General features: G+C 42.0%; 1 protein-coding gene across 3 annotated transcripts in view; it reads right to left on the reverse strand.

The window, feature by feature from the left end:
* The window catches only part of TANC1 (tetratricopeptide repeat, ankyrin repeat and coiled-coil containing 1), a 57890-nt gene extending 45108 nt beyond the window's left edge, over nucleotides 1–12782 (reverse strand). For 2 of the 3 annotated variants that reach the window (XM_021543476.2, XM_021543473.2), the window contains exon 1: nucleotides 12686–12782. The gene's annotated coding sequence lies outside the window, so the exon portion shown is untranslated. Of the gene's footprint in view, nucleotides 1–3647; nucleotides 4348–12685 lie in introns of those variants that run through there. The other variant, XM_021543474.2, reaches the window with a different exon arrangement.
* Nucleotides 12783–16646: the final 3864 nt, after the last annotated feature.

A 16646-nucleotide genomic window follows, 5' to 3' on the forward strand; every position in this document is an offset into this window, starting at 1 on the left:
AGCAAGGAAAACAGAATGGAAGGAATTATGAAGATCACTTCTTTCTCAAAATGCTTTCTGGGAGCATCTGAGAATTGTGATTTCATTTGTTTTCTCTATTGAAAAAATCAAAAGGTATCTCATTTAGAGAAAACTTTCAGTACGGAATGTGCAACAAGAAGGGGGGGAAAAAAGTAACCTGACTATGCTGTCTTATGTAACTGACTGCCATGAACACCACATGAAATCAAAAGGAAAAGCAAAAATCTTCCATCCAAAAACTGTGGATTCCTCAGAAATTTCTCTTCATTTGATGAAATAAAACAGAGAAAGAGAAACCAGTACAATAGAATTGTTCAGCTCCTATGAATAACCTGAAGCATACGGAACTAACAACGCCCAGAAGCCTGGAAGGTTTCCAGGGCCCGGCTTGCTCTCCACCAGCTTCGCACAGGTAACAGCCGGGCACACACGGGCTGTCCCCATGCAGGCAGGGCCACCCACGGGCACAGACACCTCCATCCCGCACGCTGCCAGGGCCAGCAGGCTCTGCAACATCTCCAGCTGCTTTTCCCCAAGGATGGGAATTCATCAGCCCTCTCCAATTTCAGCATCAAGAAAATTGAAAAAGCTCACAAACACACGCCCAAAACTGGATCATCTAAACAAAAAATGAAATACACTAAAAGGAAATAATTTTTGATTACTAATTGGATACAAAGCAAAATAAATGTATCAAAATAACCATACAAAAACCAACTGCCATGTTAGAAAGCCTGCATTATGCAACGGTAGGACCTAAAAGTGTTAATGAATTTCAGAATCTAAGAAAGGTATTTCAGATACATAGCTAGAATAGAGTGGCAGGGGGAAGAAAAAAAAAAGGAAGACCTGAAAAGTCACATATTATATTTAACTTTCTTATTTTGCAAATCAGGAGTGAATTTTCTATTAACCAGGACAGACAGGCTCCATATAGAACTGAAACTCTACAGTATATGTCATTCCTATTCTTAGAATATAGATAAGGGTTAATGAGAGACCAAATAAAAGGAATCAAGGACAATTCCATCCCAGATTTTCTCTTTTTTGGAATTGAGGCCAATTTCCCTACTGTGCAGAGTTCTCCACTGATCTAACACAGAACACAACTGGCATGCAAGATGGTTGCTTATTCAGACCACATTCAGTGTGGATATGAAAAGTGCCTACTACCTGGAAATAAAGCCCACTTCCTTCCTTTTCCCCTATAAAAGGAAATGCCAAAATAAAGATAAGTACCTCCAAAGCAACTCACCTTTTGCTGTGTGAGTTATGCACACAGAGAGAGCTAACCCTAAGGGCTGCAACAGCAAAGCAATAGCAGCTCTTTGTTTGCAAGTTGAAAGGTATAAAAAAAATAAAAAAAAAATAAACTATCTTCTGAAGTAATGCTAAAACCACCACCTGGGGTCCAGTAAAACATCATTTGCATTCCAGAGCATGCAGGTGAACACAGAGAATGAACCAATGATTACAGCTTAGAAATACTTTAGTGTTACTTAAAAAAAAAAAAAAAATATATATATATATACCAAAGTTATTTGTGCCTACTGCGATGCTTATTGACATACATCCAAAAGCATTTCAGTTTCAGTATTTCTTCATACCCATAGTTCACACCTCAATAACACCAATTAAAGTGAACTGCAATAGTGTGCATTTATAATTTCTCATCCCTTGAATCAGGCACAAGATAGTAAATCTTGTTCTGTTTTAAAGATAACTGTATTAATAGGATATTTTACAGTAATGCTGGCACACTGTCTTTCTAAGCATATTGCACTTTCTCTCCCCTCACAGCTAAGATGAAGTAGAAAAACTCCCTGACTCAGACTTCAGGAGCCCTTTCAGCTACTCCAATTGCTTCACTTTGGTAAACAACTGCAGTTCATGTTTTCTTAATTCCAATATTTAAATTCTGCCATGAAGCCACTTTTTTGGTGTTTGTTGGGTTTTTTTAATAATTTTAAAACTATAATTCCCATTTTAAAATGGGTATTAGATGTGGACTTGTTATCCCAGAGTGCTAATAATAATGTCCCAACAGAACTCCTCTGCTTGTTGAAGACCCTGTCAGCTGCTGACAAAGGCGGACTCCCAGCTTTGTCCAGACCATTTTCAAATGGATGCTGTGCTCCCACCAGTTCAACTGTTTTCTTTAGATGCAGAAGACATTCCATACATGCTTCCTGCTCAGAGCATGAAGGGAAAGGGCAGAAAGTCCCTTGATTTGAGAATTTATAATGATCAGCTTCTTTATGAACAACTCCAAAACACTGTCAGCTTGGTAAAACACAAATTTTAGGTAATGAAAAAGTCAGGACCACAGGCACACAAAACAGTTCATGTATCAACCTTTATAAGTACTTCATTACCTGAGGAATCCCTCCTCTGAAAAGCAGAGATGGAAAAATCTCTCCACATTTTCACTCTGCCTGCAAACCTCTCCTTAAAACTCAGCAACTTTCTTGCATGGGAATGTGTTCCATGTAAAACTACCACTGAAGACAACAACATCAGGAACAAGATGATTCACAGCTCTTGTACCTCCCTCACCTTTTGGAGAGGGTTATTTTCAAAGATCTACCAACAGGAGCTCATCACAACTGCAGAGGTCAAATAAACTAATCCCACATGGCAGGTAAGCACCTGAGCTAATGCCCATGAACTCCTGACATTTACACTCCTTACAGTACTACCCACAGCTGTGTTCAAGCTTCCAGATCTAGATCCTGAAAACCAGTCAGCATTCATTTGCAAAGAAATACAGGGTAGAACACCTTAGTCTACTGTCTGCACAGAAGTACTTAAGTATTTGCCACCTTTCAGTGTGGAATTTATTAAACACATACTTCCAAATAATCTGTATTTTTTTAAAGTGTATTTTGCATTTTTGAATCCAAAGATTCAAAAATTTGAATCCCAAAATCCTAAGCATTGAAAGAAAACTTCAATTCGTCAGAACCGCTTTCACTGCCTACAAACACATTCAGAGTGTTGTTCTATGTGTCACACAGAAAAGTTCCAACATTTCCCTTTTCTGGCAAATTTAAAGCCCAGATTTCAAACAAGAGGAATATACAGCAAAATGCAATACTTAAAGGAGCAAAGTATTACTGATGCAACAAATCAAGACAGTAAGTAAAAATTACTACATTTTGGGCCATCAATATCTAGCATTTTGTAATAAACAGAGTATGTATCCCCGGATATGGGACTACTAATTCATGAATTAACAGACATTGTAAGAGAATAGTAGTTTTACTTTTAAGGTACAATTTCCAGTGAGATATATGCGTTATGATGATTCAAATGCATGAGCAAAAATGATAAAGCATACACTGGAGAGGTCTGTCTCTGACCCTTTGTCCCTACAGCCAAGTAAGAAGTGGCATATATAATGTTTCCAATATGCTATATTTAGCCAGACCCACTAAAGTTAAATAGTTATTACTGAAATATTTTTATACAATACCCTAAACAATTATGGCCTTTACCCTTTGTAGGCAATTCTCAGGCAGAAAGATCAATCTAAGTACAAAACAGATAAAATACAGATAAACTGACAAGTTGTAGTTCACTTGCATAATTTGCTCTTCACTCAATCATCTAATTATTAAACTTACCAGTGAGATACTCCACATTTTCTCCCTCTCATCTGACCCAGTGAAAGCTATGCAGCAGTTTAAAAGGAAACTGCAAAACAGCAGCAAGGTTTCCAGTTTGTTGTTCACTTCTGAAGTGGAATTACGCCCTGAAGCAGTATTAAAATACAATAAGAGGTGAAAGATGAGGAATTGTGAGAAAAACCTAATTATCATGTTAGCTGTTAGAATGTGCTTTTGCAGTAGCTTTTTCCCCACCAGTCTGGATCTAATTTCATTTCTCAGATGCCAAAGATGTAACTATTATGCCCTGAAATCACCCAGTTTTCTGCTATGTTACTCTTTTACCAAACTGCTGCTTATTTTAGCCAGTGTCCCTGAGGACTGCCAGCCAACACAGGAGAAAAGCTGGTTACTTCATTTGACTGCTGTCCAAAAATGTTGGGCAGGTATCAGACATGGCAAAAATTGTTCTTCATCATAATCTCAGAGATTACTGCTGCCCATTATTTGTCACTACACCAAAGCACTGAAGAATCTGATCTTCACTGCAGCAGATGGAGAGCACTCACAAGCCAGAACCATGCACTCCAGAGGTCACAAGCCCCTGTCTGAACCAACCCGAAGGATTCAGCAATCATGCAGATGAAGAATCACGACTGGAATCACCTATCTGGCTACACTGGGAAAGAAGAGCAACACAACCTGAAAATCTTACCTGTTCACAGCTTTTCTGACCACAGCAGAGGTGTTCTAGAATTTTTGTTCCCATTCTGCTGAGACCCTCCAGAGAAAATGCCAAGACCACGGTCACCTACCTTTTTCTACAGTCTTCCCTTTCTTCAGTTATGACTTACAAAACAAAATTAAAACTAACTAATCCAAACAAAATAAGGTCAATATTATGTCCAGAATACAAAAGAGGTGACTTTTTTCATCATCACAGACACTTTGCAGGTTCTCAATGAATCTAGTATGCCTGATATTTTTATTTTTTTAAAGAAACATCACACTAATACAGACAGCTGTATTTCCTTGAATGCTAACATAAGATGGTGCTGATAAAACTCAAAGCTTGTTTCTATTTTAGTTCCTTACCATATCTAGTTCCAACTCTCCTATAGTCTTCATCCTGCTTATCAAGTATTTTGAGGGTTTTTGAGGGTTTTATTGGTATTTTGAGGATTTTATTGTCTGCTTTTTCATGGAGTTTTTCTCCTCTTAATTACCTGCTTGTGTTATTTTATGGACTGGACTCAGGCATTCTTCTGCAGTGTAAACCACAAAGAAACACTCTTAACACCCATGTTCTCCCAATTCCTTTTCCCTTGAATCACTTCTTATTTCAGTGTACAATGCAGTGGCATTGAGAGACCATGGTACAGCATTAATATTGGCTGTTTGCACGTTCCTGGCAGGCAACACCTGCCCCAATGGGACCACACACAAGGCCTCCCCTGAGCCCTAGCCTGGCAGGTGTGGGCTCTCTTTACACACACAGACCCCAAACTAGGGAGATTATTCACATGGACCAGACAGTATAACTAACTCCTTGTCAGCCCCTGCAGAGCTCAAATTAAGGACAAGAACACAGAATACACAGAACATCCCAGAGCTCACTCAAGCAAAATTAAAGGCTTGTCTATACAAGGGGGACAGTGCTTCACATTCACACCCTCCCCCATCCCGCAATAATTTCCTGGTGTAGACAAGATCCTGCATGCTCTTACCAAAAATATTAACTACTCGCAAGCCTGTATTTATTAAAATTTTACAGCTGTCCGGTTGTTTTCAGTAATTAAACAGCCTAGCACCGCTATAGTTTCTAACTCAGATGCTAGAAAGCATTCCTTCCACAGGCAAGTGTCCAAACCAAATAAATTTAAATCCTCACAACCAGAATTTGACTACTAGTGGAACACAAACTTTTATACTTAAAAAAAAAAAATTATTCATTAAAATCTTAAGTCTGTAAATCTTTATAAGTTTGCCAAGACAGTGCTTAGTGCCTCCCCTTAACCTGCTCCTGAGATGCCTACAAGCCCACTGTACATCACATGAGTCAAGTTCACTGATACACCAAGAGAAGTGATATGACACCAGCAAGAACTCACTCAGGTCGAAATCCTGCCAACAGAAGAAATACTGCAAATAAACAAAATGCATTTTTTCTCCTGGGGAAGGCTAAAGATTGAAGAAAGGAGTCTCAAGCAAGGCTCACTGAGAAGAAAAGCATTTGTTTTCCCTATTAGCAGAGATGATGAAAACAGGTAAAAAATAAACTTGTTTCTACCAGATTGTGGGACAGTGTGAGATTCCCCAGATATTAGTGAGGCAGATACCTGAGATGCACAAAAGAAGCTTTCTGGAGAAGTCCAGATCCCCAAGTGAGAACCAAGGCAGTTCTGGTGGCACACACTGCACACAGGGTCCAAGAGCCTTGGGGGAACCTTCTGCACAAGCATGGGAAAAACAAAAAGAGAAACAAGTCCTCCCTGACAAACCATTCAGAAAATTTCTCTGGTGCAGACTTTTACAAAGCTTTGAACTCCATCAGAAAAAAAATTATTTAATGTCACTTTTGTTCTCCTTTCCTTATTGTCTTTAAAGGACAAAGTGCAACACTTTAGGCAGGGAAAAAACCCAATATTAATTAGGTCTTTTTTCCCCCCAGACTTTCAAACTATGGCCAGTACCTCAAAATAAGTATAAAACACTTTATAAGCTGCTGCCATCAATCTCAGGGTGGTTTATTGCAAATTCACAGAAAATATCTGGTGACATACCACAGTGGCACAAAGAATGGCTTAGACAGAGAATAAATAAACAAAAACATACACACCAGCTTTGTATTGCTAGACTGAAACTGCCCAACAGATTAGGATATGATGCTAGAAGGCACAATGTTCCTATACTCCATTCTACCTTTGCCAAGTATAGTTTATCTGAGAGTAAAGCAAAGTCTTCCCTTTATGTCTTGTCACAATGTTGCCTAACTTTTCAAAGGAATTCTTGCATGAACATAAACATTCTATATTGGGAAGTGCTCAAAATTTCCTCTTACCATGCCTATGCTTTGTGGCAACAATAGTCATCTTCAAACTTCCAATCGCTGGAAAATTTTGTAGAAAAATCCAGGAACTCAGTCCTTACTAACACAAAAAAAAAAATCCTTTTGCGACCTCAATGGTATTTAGCCAAGTGTAAAACAAACTTTGAAGCATATTAACTAAATAATCAACTGAACTCAAAGGCGCTTCTGGTGTAAAACACAAAACTAGTCTCCCAAAAACTCACACTAAGAATATTTTGTCTTTTGTCATTCTTGTTCAAAAGCAACAACAAAAAGACCCAAGCAACAAAAAACCCCACACAACACAGAAAAATAATCAAATCCAACCCACATGTTAAAGCCTCTACCAACTTCCACCTCATTTAAAGTTCAAAAAGCAACGGTCATACTGTCATTCTATTTACTCTTACTTGGATACTGTTCAAATACTTAATTGTTAAAGATGGTCAGAAATATAGATCCTAAAGAAGGGACACCTGCTAAGACCGAAGTGGATTAGTTTCATTGTAAATGACTGAAAAGAGAAAAGCACAATCTTTAGACTACACAAATTCTAGTATTTTTCTAGATAACACAAAGCTGAAGCAGATAAAATCTGAACTGTCAATTCAGCAAAACCTCTGCTGTTCTAAGAGTGATGGCTTTGGATTTAACTTATAACTACCAGTTTTTGACAAGTTAAGACATATTTAACACTTAATGTAGTGAAGTTCTACCAGAATCTAAGATAACACTGTAACCTACCCAAAGGTCTGCAGGCCCAATTCCATTGTAGAGTTCACATTTCCACACAAACACACACATCAAAAACCTCCTGTCAAGGCATTTCCTGTTTGCTAACAAGCTCCAGCTTCTCTCCTGCTGGAGCTAAATTTAACCATGACTAAGATACAGCCTTAAAAAATTAAAAAATATTGCAAAAATGCCCAATCAATAAAACAAACAAAAAAACCCCCACTAATAAACAGAAACAACACAAAAAGCCAACTTACGCCATATACACAACTGCAGTGTAGCGCAGCAAACATTTTACAGAACTCTTTCATCTTAAAGCAGTTAATTATAAAATATATGAAAAACGCAGCAAACAAGCAGCAGCCCCTCACTCTCTCGTCCTACACACCTTTGAAAATGCACTTTAAAGGCTCCAAGGCACAGGTAACAGCAGCTCCCACTGTTCAGTAGGTGTGATATGTGACAGCTGGTGACATCCACAGGGCAGCCAGAGGCTCCAGCACGGCCAAGGGTGCCTGTGCCCGGCCATCGGAACGAGAGCACTCGCCACAGCCTGCATCGAGCCAAAAAGGTTCCTTACAGAGTCTTCAGGCTTTGCTGCAAACACTGTAATTCTTGAGTATCTTAAATTAGAGATTTGTTTGAGATAAATAGGGGCACAGGCACGCAGAAGGGTAAGAAACAACTCAGGGACGAGGAGCTTCAGCACTCAGGCTGCTGCCTGCAGCAACGCGCTCCCATGGCCACACTCCGCACTGCCCCGTGTGCCACGGCCTGTCCTGAGCCACCCTCGGGATGCCCCTGGGCCCCACAGCTGCGACACCTCTGTGTCAGGTGGGCTATGCACCACTGTCACCCCCTGCATGGGGTAATTCTGACAAAGCTGGGCCACCAGGCATCTTTTCTTAAAAATACAAGGTGATAAATTCCATCAACATTTGCATCACTAATCAGACGGAAATTCTGCTGCAGAGCAAAACGAGACTGCAAACAATACTACTGTAGGCTGCAGAGTTTGTTTCTCTTTTAAGACCACCCTGTGTTATGGAAATCTAAAACATGGAGGAAATCTGTATTTAATGATAATTCAAAAGTTTTAACTTGCATCACCATGGATTAAAGGCAGCTGATAAAAAACACTCTGATATTCAAAATATCTATCTGTCACTTTTTATATATTTTACATATTGTATATATTTATTATATAGTTACAATATTTAAGATCACAAGAACTTTAAGCTGCATGCAATTTTCCAATTTCATTACACTTCTAGATACAGCTGAATTCCCTAATGCACATGAGGAAGAGCTAGATTACTTCAAGACCAGCTGCATTCCCAAAATTATTTTGGCCATTTAGACTGCAAAAGTACCTGACAAGTGCTCCACAAAGAATGCCTCACTAAGTCAGTCACCTCACAAACACTGCAAACCACAACCCCTGCACCTGTTGACAGAGTATTTACAGAAAAACATCAGACAGGCATAATTCAGTGAGCATTGCCATCAACTTCCTCAGCATCAAGACTGTAAAGGCAGCTCTTGACTTGACCACAGACATTTAAATTTCAGTAAGGGCTGTGGCAGAACTTGCTGCTGCCATCTCTGAACATCACTTGTGCAGCTCAGCAAGAATCCCAGGCTGAGGTGTTACACCACCCACGAGGCTGAGAGCAAACTGTTCTCTGCCAGAACCCAAGGACTTGTCCCATGGGACAAGACACCAACGGGACACCCCACATCTGCCAAGCTGGCTGATCTGCACAGCTGGTCACTCCAAAAGCCAGTGGAACTTCTGCTTTCAAACTGGCACCCTCATTAGAAACTAGTACTCCAGATCAAGAGGAGAAAATAGATGAAATACGAAATTGGTGATACCACCTTAGGAAACCAAGCCCATGTGCCAGCAATGCTCCCAATCACTCCGTGGAAAAATAACTCACAGGCACAGCTGCCCAACCCTTTGTTCCCACACTCTAATGAACACCCCTCAGGCACAGGAGTATCCCCATACCGTACAAAAGGAGGCCAAGCACTGAAGCTAAGATACTGCAAAGTCGAATATTCTAGTAACAAAGTACCTTTACAGATTAAGCCTATGGTTTAGCAGGCCTCCTCTTGGTGAGGGGGGGAGCAAAAACAAAATTCCAGAAACACAGCAAGAGAAAGAGGTCTTTTAGAAGTGAAAGTAATTCCATGAACTAGAATGCATAAACTTCAAGAAGCAGGAGTGGCAATGATGGATGAAAAAAAGCCTACACAGTGATGTAACACCTACACAGCACAAAATTCTGAAATCACTACACTGGATAAACCTCTGAAGGTTTATGAAGCAAGAAGACAGGGAAGGGGAGCAAGAGGATATTTCTGCTATGAAAGGAGACCAAAAGCACCCTGTTTGACTGATGCACAAACTGAGTGAAATAAAACCAGTGCTCCAGTTCAGACTCTCCTACATCCCAGTGAGCAGGAGATGGACACCACAGGAGACTCCAAAGTATCTGCGGAGAGCCCAAACACAGCATAGAGATCATACCCTGAGCTCTACAGTTTTATACTTAGATAAATAATCTAGTCAATTATGCACGCTGCAATATCTCTGCAGAACTTCTCAAGTACAACAAATACTGAAGGATTCATTCAGTCATGCTAAACAATGAATTTCAAAAGGAAAGGATATTAGGAGGCAGCAGAGCAAACAGACATATTAACATTAGACCACACAATAGATATTCTGCATTAATGAGCAACTGATCCCTTTATTTACTTCCCTTCAGGATAAGATCAGAGAGGTTAAGACTCCACAAAAACAAACTTATTAAAAATAATAAAAAAAAAAGTTGCACTTATCAAACTAAAGGTAAGCACAAAACCAAATGCAGTGAGGAACATGTAATGTTCCAGAGGTTGCTCCTGGGGTTTCTTCAGTCTGGAGTTACACTATGCCTTCAATATTCAGAGGTCAGTTTTCTAACAGTGGTGCTTCCTATACACAAACATATTGTTAAGAAATAAGATCAGACACATTTGTTAGGCCATATGCTGAGAGGTTTTTTTCCACTGCCACAGCTCTGTGATAAAAAAACTCTCCAACCTCCATATCAAGTCTTGGGAGCTGAAAGCAACCAAAAGACTTGAACTAACCCAGTTTTCTCAGACTTTCCCACACACAAAACCTAAAGCTGACCTTTATCTATTTTTCTGGAAAACATTAAGATCTAGCTCCTGACAGAGCCTGAAATACCACTTTTTAGTCAAAACAGCATCCCCACATATAAATATTAGTTTTAAAATAATGGATATAAATTGCAATTTACAGATATTTATGGATGTTGTTACAAATAACTAACAGATCAGGCTGATATTCTTACATGCATAGGAGTTTGAGAACTTGCTAAATAATCTTTCACCTTCAAGGAAAGGTTTAATCTTGATAAGAGGAATAAGTTCAGCTAAGGAAAAACAATCACCTCTGCTAAGACTGCTCAGCTGCTTCCAACATATAATTCAGATCACAAAGTTGCCATGGCATCAACTCCAGGACTGTGGTCATACACACAAAATGTCTCTTTTCCTACATGCTCTTATGGGAAGCTGAGCAACTCTGGCTAGGAACCAAATATGTTTTGGCTCTAAAGCAGATATAATTCATCACCATTTGGACATTCCAATGGTTAGCTACACTGAGAAAGCAAGGCAACCAGAACTTCAGAGCATCCACATAAATGAAGCGCTGAATACACTACCTGAGCACTGGCAAAAAGAAGCAGTACTTGTATTTACCTTGCTCACTGGCACTATTTAATAATATATTACCATTTTTCACTTGAACAGCACTTACATAGCATATCAGAACAAATAGGAAACGTGCATTTTTGGCCACTGTATATTAAACAACAGTGGGAGGAAATTTTCCAGGATCTAAGGCATCACACTTATTTCCCTAATTTCCTGATATTTTCAATTTTTAAGTATCAGGCTATTTTTAAGCAACAACTATCAAAAATACGAAGTAACACAGGACTTCTGCATATACTGAATAAGCCTGCAAAACTCTGAAGCAGGCTGGATGAGTAAAACATTTAAAATACTCCAGACCTATGAACAAACCTCTTGCCAACTGTTTTTACACCCAGCAGTCACAGAAGCTCAAAGTAAACCTCCCACATCCTCAGCTGTTAACTTTCCAAAAGGTGCAAAAGCACTAGCTTCGTCAGAAACTGCTAAGTGAGGCAGAGCAGTGCCACTGCCACCCGGCCCCGCGGGGCTGCAGAGCGGCGACCGCGGCCAGGGGACACATTCCACATCACACCGAGGCGGATCTAACCTCCTTCCATCCCCGGGGTCCAACCTCACACCGAGGTGTCTCCAGCCACATTCTGGTTTTGAAAACAGTCATTCAGGACCCAGTCCCCTATCTAACAAATATGCATTATGAGGCTATGACAAACAAATACTGAGAAACCAGAAAGCTTTAAGAAAGTCTGCTTTAAAATACACGGGTTACTACACACTATCAGTAACTCACATATTAAAAACTAATCAAGTTATCGTTTTATGCTTGAGATCTCAGCAGGAACACTGATGACCTCTGGGCAGGCCCTTCTGTTCCAGCCGTCAAAACAAGGTCGCTGCCCACAGACACGCACGCGTCCCGTCCCATCCCATCCCATCCCATCCCATCCCATCCCATCCCATCCCATCCCATCCCATCCCATCCCATCCCAGTCTCTGCTCGCGCACGGCCGAACCCGCAGCCCGGTTCTGCCCGGCCCGTGCGCCTCTTCTCAGCGGCTCTTCCTCGCCTTCTAGTACCGAATCCAAACTCCACCGAGAAACCAAGTTTTCCAGAAAGCAGCTATTTTTTTCTTTTGCTTCTCTTTTCTTTTCCCCCAGATCTTTACTGGTAAAGGCAAGAAAACCGGCCCGGTCACCACCGAAACGTGACAGTGCGGGCCGGGCGGCGGAAATCCCGGCCGGGCCCCGCCCGGGCAGCGCCTCCCCGGCCCGGCCCGGCCCGGCCCCGGCCACCCACGAGCCGCGGGCCACCCCGCTGTCCGCGGGCTGCGCCCCCGCACGCCCTGCCCCGGCCCCGGCCCCGGCCCCGGCCCGAGCCCGCCCCACATGCCCGCACACGCTCCTCCGCCAGAAAGTTTCACCGGCGGCTCCGCGCCCGCCGACCCCGCGCAGCCCCGGCCCAGCCGGGCGCGGGGCGGAAAAGGGAAGGAGAGGAAGGGGCAGGAGGTCTCACCCAGCGGCGGCCCGGCCCCTGCCTCGGGCTCCGCGCGGCCCAACCCGCGCTGCTCCGGGCTCCTGCGGGCTGGGCAGGCGCGGCGGCGGGATGAGCTCACGGGAGGGGCGGTGGCAGCGCCCGCCCCCGCGGGACGGGCCGGGGCGGAGCGGGGCCGCGCCGAGCGCCGGGCGAGGCACGGAGCGCCCTGGCCGCTCGGCCGGGCCGCCCTTCCGCGGGCCGCGCTCCGCCAGCACCGAGCGCACAGCCCCGCAGAGCCGGGCCCGCGGGCCGTGTGCTGCTCGGCGCGGCTGGGCTCTGCTCCTGAGAGCCCGCCGGCACAGCTCGGGCGGCGGCTCCTGCCCCGAGCCTCGCGCCGGAGGCCATCCATTTCCACCAAGGCAGCCTTCCACCACGAACATGAACCTAGTCGCATCGGAGCTTATAAAAGCGGCACACGGCAAAAGACGAGTGGAATAGAAATAATATAAATACTATAAATAATAACGGCAGGTCTGGAACAGATTGCCCAGAGAGGTTGTGGAGTCTCCCTCCACAGGTGCTTGTATTCAAGAACCGTCTGGACGCAATCCTGTGCCGTGTATTCTGGGATGACCCTGATTGAGCAAGGAGGTTGGACCAGATGACTCAGTGTGGTCGCTTTCAAACTGACCCATTCTGTGATTCTGTGAAGATCTCAGACTGATCCAAGTTACTTTCTGAACTGGACAACACAAGGCATTTCAGATAACCACATTGAAATGCCAGGTGTATGAACAAGGAGTGTGGCCCTGTACACAATACAGAAAAAGACAAACTGCGTCCGGGGAAGCAGCACCTTCGAAAGGGTTTGAGGCTGCCGTGGCAAAACCACATGACACAAGTACTGCTGCTCCAAAAGAAGCCAGTGTGTTCTTTACCTGTGTGTTCTTTACCAGTGTGTCCAAATGAGGGATCGGCAAGCACGTGTAGAGGTGGTATTACCTGAATCTATCCATCCATATTTTCCAAGATACTGAACAATGAGAGACTGCAGAAGAAATCTAGAAAACTGCTCTGAAGGCTGAAGATGATGCCAGGCAGCAAGAGTGTTAAAATATTTAGCTCCTCAAAAAGACAGCTCAGATGGCAGCTTATGAGAAAAAACCCAAGGTATTGGTAATTTTCCTGTGGGGAACCCATGGTAACCCAAATGAGCTGTACCAAAGTAGCCACCAAAGAGCATTGTCTCTGGCTGGGAATGTGACACGTAGATAGATAATTGTCTTATATCAGTGGAGTTAGTACTGAAGTGCCCAGTGGTATCATCTACGTTATGTATAACATAGGTTTAGCAGTGGTGATCTGCATGCCATTGTTATGAGAACATCAGTCAAAAATGTCAGCAGGAACACTCAGCTGACATGTTTTTCTCTCCCAGCCTGAAGCTGCTTGCTTCTTCCACCCTGTGTCCAATACAGCAGCTATTCCCTGCATAGAGGCCAAAGTGCTTAGCCGTGCTACATACAACCTCTACAATTTCATATAACTAAATACAAAAATGAATCCTCCTCACACCAAAAAAGGAAAATGTAGGGACAATCAAAATACATTTATAAATGGATAAATAAGGATTTGCTGTTTTCTGTGCAAATTCTGATTGATTTTCATATGTAATTCATCATAATAAAATAAATCTGAATTTAACTGCAAAATTACAGTGCCAGAGTATTCTAGAACATTTTCTACACTATACAAGCATTTCACAAAATGTCTTCCAATGTGTCTATAAGGGACACAAAGACAATCCATATATGTGTTCAGAAAGAAGTGACAGGCTGATACACAAGCAGCACATTTTCTGCAGAACATTGGCCATAACTGCCTGATTTGGTGTCAGAAGAGCAGAGGAACTGGAGACAAAGCCCTCAGGGTGACAAGAGCAACAGTAATTAGTGACATGACTCTTCTTTCACTGTCACTTCAGCAATTTGGTCGCCAAAGATTGGTTCCAAAACAAGGGTAGAATGCTGTATGCACCTCAGCCAGCAGCACAGTGTCTTTTCTTCAATGGAAAATCCTCTTAATCACATTCTCTTCCCTACGTTTTGCCAGTGTGATGAGGCCTGTATCTGGAAATAAAGAAATTTTCCTTTTCAGAGGAAATGTCAATGTTTGGCCAGCATTTTATGATTTTGTCTTTGTCTCTGAAATCTGAGACAAGGAACTGAGCTGTGACTCCACTGTTGTGGGATCTATTCCTCAGCAGGTCCAGTGCTCACACTCTCTTCCTCTAGCTATGAACCCAAAAGTTTTGAAATAGTATTTACAGTCCACTGGATTTAGTTCCTGCTGCTTCACAGGAAAGCTCAGAATGGATTCTAGTGCTTCCCAATTTGTCTCAGTAGAACACTGGTTTTGATATCAGGAAGACTTTTGCTCTCATCAGTAGCTTCCTTCTGGGAAGTATTTAGCTCACAGCTGTTCTGCTTTAACTGTTCTGCCCCCTGCTCCTTCCACTCATCTGTTCAGATGATATATCCATTCCTAGCCACTGAAATTCTTCAGCTCTTCTTTCTTCTTAAAAAGGTTATGGCTCCCCTCTGTCTCGTCCTTACCATGCAAGCTTCTAGTAGCTTTTTTATTTTAGGAAAACAGGAATCAGATCACACTGAAATATAATGGCAGCAATGTTCATTGTACTAATATGTATGCAGGGGGCTAGAGAAATTAGAAATCACACTTCCTTTTTCAGCTCAGCTTCAGTGTTGTTTATGTTAGTTCATGCTTCTCATCTTAACCCACTATTCAAATTCTTGGTTTTGGAGGGTGCTTTCAAGGAAGGCAATTTGTAAATTTTAGAGACTTCCATTCAATGTAGGTGTTTTTGTCCCAGCAGATTCATTCTCATGCAACATAGTAATTTGGTATAAAATCCTCATTTTACTGATTTTAAGATAGTAGATTGTCATGATTTTAAACCTACCTGGAGATGAAACACCATGCAGCTGCTCCTTCAATGACCTTCCTTCACCCCCACCCCAGTGGAATATGGAGGAGAATCAAAGTAAAACTTGTATGTTGAGATAATAACAGTTTAATAATTGAAAATAAAGTACAGTAGTAATGGTAAATAATAAAAAGGGAAAAATGAAGTGATGCACAATGGATTTGCTCACCATTGACTGAATGATGCCAGACCCGCCCCCCCCCCCTTAAATCTACATAGGACTTTCTGGGTATGTCCTCCAGTTCATAGCCTGGGAATGAAATTCTGTGGTGTAGAATATCCCTTTGGTCAGCTTTGGTCACCTGTCCCAGCTATGCTCCCTCCCAGTTTCCTTTGGGAACCTCCTTGCTGGCAGAGCATGAGAGGTAAAAAAAAGTCCTGTTTGTGACCTGTAAGCTTATTAGAACAGTATATGCACTTCAAGCAGCAGAAGCATGCAGTGCAGGCAAATTCTGAATTCCTTACAGCCCAGGTCTGTAAAGTGGTAGGACATTCTGCCATCACCCTGTCACCCCCTTTATTGTCTGCTTTATTCATTACAATTCAAGGCAGCAAAACCAATTTTAGAACCAGCAGCTAGAACTTTTGACATAATTGGAGGGTTCTTTGTGACATATTTACAAGTGCTGTCTACAGAAACCACAACAGACTTTATTGGAGAAGAGTTCAAATGCACACACACCAGAGCTGAGCAACACACCTGTCACCTTTGGCTAGCACCTGTGAACAGCTTCAGAAAAATCAGTCTAAATTTGTATTTTTGACTTGTTTTACTTTTTAAGACTGAGATCCACAGAACAAACCAAATTAAAAGTTTTCTATTTCACCTATTTTTAAAAATAGATAACCTTACTTTTCATTATTTAATATTTCTTGATTGTAAAATAAAAAACCCAAATATTTCAGGCTTACATAGCTTAAAGATAGCTCCATTTCCTCCAGCTCTCTCTTTAACTTTGAAAAAACCCATTGAATGTGAAAAATTGAAAGTAG

Source organism: Lonchura striata, chromosome 8, assembly GCF_046129695.1.
Source record: "Lonchura striata isolate bLonStr1 chromosome 8, bLonStr1.mat, whole genome shotgun sequence".
Taxonomy (NCBI): Eukaryota; Metazoa; Chordata; class Aves; order Passeriformes; family Estrildidae; genus Lonchura; species Lonchura striata.